This window comes from Saccostrea cucullata, unplaced genomic scaffold, assembly GCF_032062105.1.
Source record: "Saccostrea cucullata isolate Sc308-1 unplaced genomic scaffold, CSIRO_AGI_Scuc_v1 ctg19277, whole genome shotgun sequence".
Taxonomy (NCBI): Eukaryota; Metazoa; Mollusca; class Bivalvia; order Ostreida; family Ostreidae; genus Saccostrea; species Saccostrea cuccullata.
Window position 1 is genome coordinate 76 of NW_026939516.1, and position 9,117 is coordinate 9,192.

General features: G+C 31.0%; 1 pseudogene; it reads left to right on the top strand.

Moving 5' to 3' along the window:
* The first annotated feature begins 1,292 nt into the window (after window positions 1-1,292).
* Window positions 1,293-5,989, top strand: LOC134253127 (uncharacterized; annotated as a pseudogene).
* The last annotated feature ends 3,128 nt before the right edge of the window (window positions 5,990-9,117 follow it).

Consider the following 9,117-nt stretch of genomic DNA (forward strand, 5'->3'; position numbering starts at 1 on the left):
CTTTGGATATTAGCAAATTAAATTTGACCTTTTGACCTTGACCTTGAATTTTGCCCCACTTTTACACAAAAATTCCAAACTTTTCTTTGCCATATCTTTTAAATGGTAGATTCCAGGCCTTTTATACTCCACATATATATTTTTGTGGAAAGAAGTTTCATTGGATACCACAATCTCTGACCTTTTGACTTTGAACTTGTATATTTCTTACTTATGAAAGAACTTTAACCTTGGCCATACTTTTTGAACAGTAAGAGATAGAGCTTTCATACTTCACATATGTAATACTTCTTAGAGGGCCCTTTAATGGGTATCCAGAACTTTGACCCTTGACCTTGACCTTGGAATTTGACCTATTTTTAAAAAAGCAAAGCGTGACGAGAATTTTGAAAGGGGTTAGGGGTAATGCAGTTCATACTTTACATATTTAATGCTTGTGAAAAGCCCTTTTATTTGAAAGCAAGACCTTTGACCCTATGACCTTGACCTTCGAGTATGACCTACTTATTAATTTTTCAAACCTTTCCCGTAACTTCTGAACGTTTAGAACATGGGCTTCCATACATTACAGATCCTTGTGGCAAGACATTCAAAAGCTACCAATTACCTTGACCTTTTGACCTTGAACTTGGTGAATTTCGTACTTATAAAAAAAAAACTTTTGAACGCTAAGGGCTAGTGATCTATACTACACATATGTAATCCTTGTGAAAAGACCCTTCATTGGATACCAAGATTTCCAAACTTATGAATTTTTTTTTACCCTGGCCTGATTTCATATTTCAGAGCAATATTTTCAGTGAGTTTGCATTTAAGAAAAGTTTAATCTTCGCTAATTTGTTGCCATACGAGGGCATCAGTGTTTCACAAACACATCTTGTTTTCTAATTATTATTCACATGAACAACAATATTTACCAATTTTAACTGACCACCCTCTTTTGATTGAAGGTGAGAGTGGGTGGGATTTGTGGCGGGGATAAAATTAATAAGTAGATGTGTATCTTCATGAATTAAAATGATATTATGTAGTAACCAGAACATATATGGTTATGTTGCCTGACATATTTTAAATATGGTGGTGAAAGTACTTTTAATATTTTGTTTAATTAACAATAAAATATATCTTCAAGAAATATTAAATTAAGAAAAAACCAATTGAATTTTTTTCACACAAATGCTTATGCTTTTATCTAAAATTACATGTGTGATATTGTACATGTACTTTCTCAGTACTTTAAAATTAATCGCATACTTCATGCTTTTAAAAAATAAAATATTGCTCCAATTTTTCATAGATCCCATTTGCTTGATGCCAAGAGTTTGTCAGTCTATGGGGTATACATGCCAAGAACAATCCTAAAGGGGAATTTATGACAGATCATGCTATCCAGGGGTCAAGGATGAAGGTCAAAATTACCTGCATTTCCCCCCAGGCAAAATGGAGTTCTAGGTTTTTAATCCATGATCTTAGACCTTTCAGTTTCAGCAGTGTTGCTCAATACGTGTATGAAATCTCCTGAAAAGCTGCCTGGGTTAAAATTGAAGACAAAAAAGTTTAAGGTAATAGTTGTTAAAATTTCTATAAATATCTCTAAATATTGTAAAAATTCACTATTCCATGAACTCTTTCGTTGACTTGTTCCTAAGTATATGTATGTTTACAAAAAATCAGCATATTAAATGATTTAATTGCTATTGATTAAGCAATTTTTTTTCCAAAATATATTCCCATTTGTAGGTGGAGTTTGACAGAAGGGCATTAATCATTTTATATAGGGAGCAATTGGGCATTAATACATTGTTGTTAAAATAATTCCTTTGATATTTCCTGAAAAGAATATTTTACATTATTTTGAATCCAATTTTCCGTTCATTCGTAGTGACAAGACATACATTATAAAAGATGAAAGGAAAAAAAATGGTATTTATACCAAGGTCAGATACTATATATTGTAACAGTGTCCTCTTTTATGTATTTCCTCTTACTTAGACAATGCATTGCTTGTACACAGAAGAAAAAAAATTGACTGTACAATGGTATATGGTTTAAAAAAAAAACTCATTGAAAAAAGGAAAATGTTATTTAATCACTAAATTCCTTTCACAGATATGTAACATTGATGGCCATTTTCATACGTGTCACTGTGAAGAATGCTTTTTGAGTTGGAGAAAATTATAGTTTTTAGTCTTTTTACCATACTAAAAAGAAAATACTTAGTTGGTCCATTTCATTTTCAACATGGGATATATGTACCTGTAATAATATATAATTATTTGCTCTAAGAAAAATGTAAAAGACAAAAATTTTCGAACAGACACTGTTAACTAAAATAGGAAAAACTTATACAAATAAATTTTTGATTATTCACTATTCAGTGTTAATTTCGATTCAGTTTAAAATCAAAAGGCATGCAGGTGTCTCTAACTGCACAAAAGTACCACAAAGTCAGAACTCGACGGTATGCAGTGTATTAGATTCAAAAACTTAATTTAATTACAATGTACCATATTGGAGGTTGGTAAGTAATCTTATAATACGTATAGAAAAAATATTGATACTGTTTTAGATTCCCCGCGTTCTGACGTCGACGAGACGTGACGTCAAAACCAGTGATGAAGCCCCCTCTACAGCGCCGGGTAAAAGGTTACTATCTTCCGGTTCTTCACAGCACCCTGGGGGAAGGCCCCGCAGTCGTGGGGAGACCTCCACGACTTGTCACTTGGTGCACGGGGACACTGAAAGTGAGAATGAGAAACCTAAGAAAAGTTGGTGGCTTTAGTGGTAGCACGTGGTGGTGGTCGCCATATTGTAGACGTGTCGCTTCTCTAACCATCTCTAGCTGTTCTTTTCTATTTATTTGGCTTATAGAATCTAGATTGTTTCTATTTAGAATATGTAGAAATCATTATCCTATTCATTTTTAAATTGTTAAGCAATAAAAATATCTTTAATTAATTAGTACGTGCATGTAGTCTAGACAGATATATGTAACACGCATGCATGGCATAGAAGGTTTTTGGGCAAAAGATTTTGCAATACACCTATTCTACACATACACTGTAGCAAACAACTATACTTTCTATTGGTATTATTACGAAGCACCCCACAAGAAACGAAAGGATTGCGCAATTTAAATTAAATTCCACCTAAACTGTGCAAAATAACCATGAAAACATTGAATCAAATGTAATGTTAATCACTGGCATATAAAAATAAGAGCATTATGAAATCGTTCAAATTTACTAAATGATGGTTTTTTTCAATAATTGCATTCCATATATAGCTAATGTACTACAAGTAAATAGACCGGTAATGTTAAGGTCTCAAAGAAAACAATTTTTAAAAAAAATTTAATGATATCCAAAAATTTTTGCCATTTATAAGGAAAATTTTACATTTCCAAATGCTTTTTCCTGAAGATTCTTTTACAAATATGAAAGCTGTTCATTTTCTCTTCATGATATATACCATTTCTTTGGAAAAGACTTCAAAATATTTATTTTTCTTGTTTAACAATTCATTCCAAACATTTGATATAATAAAACTTTATGGAATCCGTAAGTATAATGTAAATGAAAATATACCTTTAATGGCAATAGCATTTTGTAAAGTTTTTGAAGTTCTTAATGAAATGAGATGTCGATATTTTTAATTAGCAATGTTCTAGTAACTACATTTTCAGTAACAGTATATATTTTTCATATCTTATTTCTGTAATAAGAATTAATGACATATGGCTAAGACTTCATTGAATTTTGTCCCAGACAGGCAAAAGTAAGAAAGGGACACATTTAATTAGACTTAAATTTCTCGATACTTCAAATTGCCTAAATTTATAACAACCCCACCCCCACCCCGCCCCCACCCCAAAAGAACATCAATGCGTAAACTGGGATTTAGCAGCTTCAGAAATAGGCATTTTTATTTTCCCCCCCCCCCTTTTCCGATACTGTAAAAATAATAAAGACATTATTTGTTCCATAAATAATACGAGTATTTTATGACAATTGAGAGAGAGTGAGAGAATCTTTATAAAATTTGAAGGTGCGAGTGCATTTGACACAACTTTTACACAACAACCACATACACCCACTTATAGATGTTGGTGTCGAATCACATTTGTGAACATGTGTCTTATTTGTCTTTTTTATGTGCAAGCGATTAATTAATTTTGTTTGCTTATTGAATAATTTTTGCTTTGCTGTGTCATTCTGCGTGATAGAATTACGCTGTAGTTCTTCTTATTAAAAAAATATTATAAATATTAATATTATTAATATTAAAAATTTTTATACATACATGTACATGTATAGAATTTATGTTTAATTATCATTCTTAGAGGGTTTTTTTCATATACTGATACACTGTCTCATATAACACAATGCTTTTTATTTGGTTATATATAACATATATTTATTATGTTTCTGTTGCACAATATCAACGTCATGCATATACAGTTAGAACAATGTTGTCAGCACAGTTACGGTTCTTTTTATACTGTGAGTTAGTACTTGGTATATCCACTGGAAGCCAATTTAGTTTTAACTAGCACAGGGGGCGCAAAGTTCGTATAGTGGTACGTCTGAAACGTTTGTATAAAGTTCTTGTTCTCTCTCTAGGTCTGTCCAGTCTTTAGAATATATATCTTCATATTTCCAATCATAAGAGATCCTGGTATTAATTATTGGAAAACTTCTAGTCATTAATGAAATTGCTTAGTTCGATTTACTTGCAGATTTTTAATATAGCGTTCAATTACAAAATTGATTGTGGTCAGTGATTGTTATTAAGTTGGTTCCAATACGTTTAATTATTTAGATACCAATAAGAGATACTGACCACTTCGTTCAATTATGATATTTCATCAACGCTGACCCATAATTCTTCACATTAATAATTACACCAATATTGACTACATCAAACACATAATTAGTAAATAGAAATAGAGTGCATAAGTACCTAAATGGTTCTCAAGGACATATAAGGATTATTATGCCTTATACACACATGTCCTTATTAATCAAATATACGAAACACAACATATATTAAAAAGTTAATATGTCGTTTATTTATATGTACGGTGTGGTCCTATTGTGTTACACTCATATATTCTCAGAAGTCATTGATTTAAGCAGCAAAAACACCAATAATGTATACATGTATGTAATAAAAAATAATGTTAACTGATTTAAGAGATATTAACTTTCTGAACAATGAACTTGTTTAATTCGTTAACACAAGATTTATGTTTACTTTTTACAGAGGTAGTGCTGGTGACCTTCAAAGGGAGTAAACATATGAAAAATCCGGAATCTGTTCTTCATCTGTCACCGGTCGCACTGCACCAAAAACGTACTTCCGCCGACCACGAGAAATGGCAGACGATTCTGCCTCTTTGCATGCTCAGCCTCCACCCACTCCTGTTGGTGCGTTTTCAGTTCGGATGAAAGTGAACATGTTCCAACAGAATCCAGACGAGAACATCTGGATTCTGTTAACCAAATCCGGATGAGGTACCTGGGCATGCAGATGTTGACCAAAGACTGATAAGATAATAGAAAAACCGGACATTGATGATAAGATATTAGATAAAATATTAAATGAACAGGAAATCTTGCTAGAAAAATCAAGGCTTACTTCGTTTGAAACAAAGAATGGCATAGATACCGAAAAACCAGACACTAGCAAAGAAAAAAGTAAGGAAACAAATCTTCTCCAAGATATTACCGAAGTGACTCTAAATGGCTAGACTCAAGCAAAGTAGATAGTTTAACCAATGAACAGAAACCAAAGGATGAAATCTTCATCACAAACAATGAAAATCATGTCTTAAACGGCGACGATGATAACGTTGTCTGGATATACAGGACCAAAAAGAAAACATCCCTTCTGACTTAAAAACGGACTGCTTAGCTGAGGAAGAAATTCCCACACAGATCCACGTGACAATTACGGAAAAACCGCATGATTCTACACCAAATTAACTTCCAGTTAACGCCATTCGTTCTTAGTTCTTCAAAGAGCACCAATCTAGAATTTTATTTTCAAGAGAGGAAATAATATATGCTAGGTCTTGATTCGTTCTAATATCCTCTTAATGCCCGTTGATTCATTCTAATATGATCCTTTTTATGCCCCGTAATTTGCTTGACAATGTACATTTGTACATGCACATATATCAGTTCTAATATCATGAATTTTAATCGAAATAACATGCAACCTAGTTCTAATATTCCTATTATAGTCAGAATATAGGGGAATAAACCTGTCCAATTTCAACTTCTCGAATATATGGTGATTAAAGGTTACCGGATTAAATAAATGTTTACGACTTCATAAAAATAATTATTATTATTAATGAAAAAATCTGGAGTTGATACTCAATAGATTCCAAAATGTATAACGGAAATAGTATTTACATTTGGCATTGGTGTATTAATCATTTTGGCTGTTTCACTTTGTGGTTTAAATTAACTATCACTTACATGTGAATGTAAGACCTATTAAAGCCTGTTTAGTTTCATTTATCCTTTTAAGCCGAGAGTCATCATGACTGATTGACATAAACTTTTTAAAATTTGTATTATGATTCAATAAAAGAACAAAAAAGACGGTATTCTATATAATTATATACTAGTATACCTAACAGTTTTGCGGTGAGAACATAGTTCATTTCGTCATTTGTCTCATGTTTTTGTCTTGCTAGTCTTTTGTCATGGAAGTCATTGTTTTACCTATGAATACAGAGAAAATTTTGCCTTATTTGACAATCACCCTTTCATGTTGCATTTATGTATATGTATTCCGCATAATAAACCGAGATTATAGAACGTGCTTCTTTTAATTTTTTTAATCTTAAGGTTATATAGAGCATTTATTCAAAAATACCTTTTTCACATGTGCTTTACCAAATAACATCAAAACAAACGCCTTTTCCACATACAAACTAATATATAAACTTATTACCCCATGATAAATTAATGTTCACATTTTTTGACATCATTGACTTCATTCATAGCTGCTTTTTAAAATAAATTGTTCTTCTAAAGATTAAGATTAATTTCTTTTTAAATATAAACTGGAATTAGAAATTTTATCTCTGGTTTTTGACAACATTTAGGTAAAGTTTAAATCATTTAAATTTATTTTTGGACAATATTCTTCTAAAATTATCATATCCATTATTTAAAAGTCTACCTTTGATTAAAATTTGAAATATTTTACTAAGTACTATTTAAAAAAAACACTTTTTTATTCATCGCTTTTCCTTTACACTAAAGACGTGGCAATTGAGGACAAGAAAATAGTCAGGATAATCTGAGGGGCGTGCGTATCTTTGTTTGAGCCTTTTAAAAAATACATTAATAATGCTATATTGCATGCATTTTAAAGTTGATCAATTCTAATTCCATGAGTATTTCAAAAAACTGAAAAAATTGTCAGGAAGTTTGCTGGTATTTTAATGTACGACTGACAATCGAAATACTCAGGAGTAAAGGTTTCCTGTGTTGTACCTGTAAGATATTATTCGTATGCACCAGTGTGAATACTTTACAAAAGATCTTCGTAATCAAATTAAAAAATCATTCATGTATATTTGTTTATATTTTGGATACGACCATCATCTTTCCATTTTAGGAGCGATTCTTTTCAGTACAAATATAGACTTGATAAAATATCAAAAGTGAATTTGCATGTTTAATGTAAGCAATTATACTTTTTTGATACACAATGTAGTTTTTTCCTCAAGTTTACAATCTTGTATTTTACCATTGTATTTTTAGGCAGAATGTGTGAAAAATGAGAAAGATTTAAATATATAATGTGGGGGGAGAGAGAGATTACTTGTATTTATTGAAAATCTGAGAAAGTTCAGTTAAACCAGTGCCATTGTATATTCTATACCTAAATTATGAATCACTATTAGTTATTATCTTAAAACCTCCAAGTGGGGTTATACTTTTATGCAAAAAAGACTCTTATTAAGGTCAAGATCTAATAAATGAAAGGTGCCTACAGATTTATCAAACTTGAGAAATAAATTCCTTTATTGATGCTTTACAACTTTAGCTTAGTGTTTCGGGGCATAATTTGTAGTTAAACAAGATGAAAAACTGTATTTTAAACTGTTATTTTGAATAAAAAAATTAGAAAACCAGACATGAATATGGGAGTTTTTTTTATATTGGACAAAGAAAATGTATCCAGATTGCCCGCAGTCTCTCAGAAAACGGTATTTAGTATGTTCATGGCCTCTTCTTTAAACCAACATCAAATTTAGTATATCTGGATATATAAGATAATTTATGTATTCTTAGATTATATATATAAAGTACAAGTATTTACATATTTTAATAATTTTATTTGTATTTTAAGTGAGCATTGCCTTTTTGTTTAATAATTTAAGATTAAATATCAGTGACATATCAATAAATATTAATTGAAACCTGGTTAAAAAATCAATGGATTTACTTGAAATTGTCACAAGATTTTGGCAAAAATTTGTACCGACTTATAAGCGGGTCAATACCAAATCTGACCAAAATAACGTAAAAAAATACAACCGACTTATAGGCGAGTATATACGGTAGGTATTCGTTTACTTTTCATATGATTTCATATTGAATGTCATGAAAATACCTTATTTTCTTCATAACTCTGCTAAAGCCGTAAAGTACGGGGAAAAGAAAATTGAAATTTATTATGACGTCATAATGGATCTAGCACCAAAATATTAGTCAAAAGTTATTTACTAGATCTTGACCATATTGCTTGTATAAAAAAATAACGAAATTTTCACAGAATGAAGAAGATGATATCACTAAGTGATGGTATCTGTGAAATTAAGTTTCATCGTTTTATATTAAGACAGGGACAGGTCATTACCTTTTCCCTGGATATTAATAATAAAAACAAGAATTGTTTGTGAAACACCGCGCCCGACAGAACAAAGTTCGAAAAAGTTAGTTTTTGCATATAGGGCAAGATCACATGGTCATTAACCCTTGTATCATTTGGAAAAAAAACTTTATCAGTGGAGTTCGCACTCCAAATATGAAGGCTCTATCTCTCATGGTTAAAAATTATAGTTAAGGTTCAAACAAGCTATTTTTT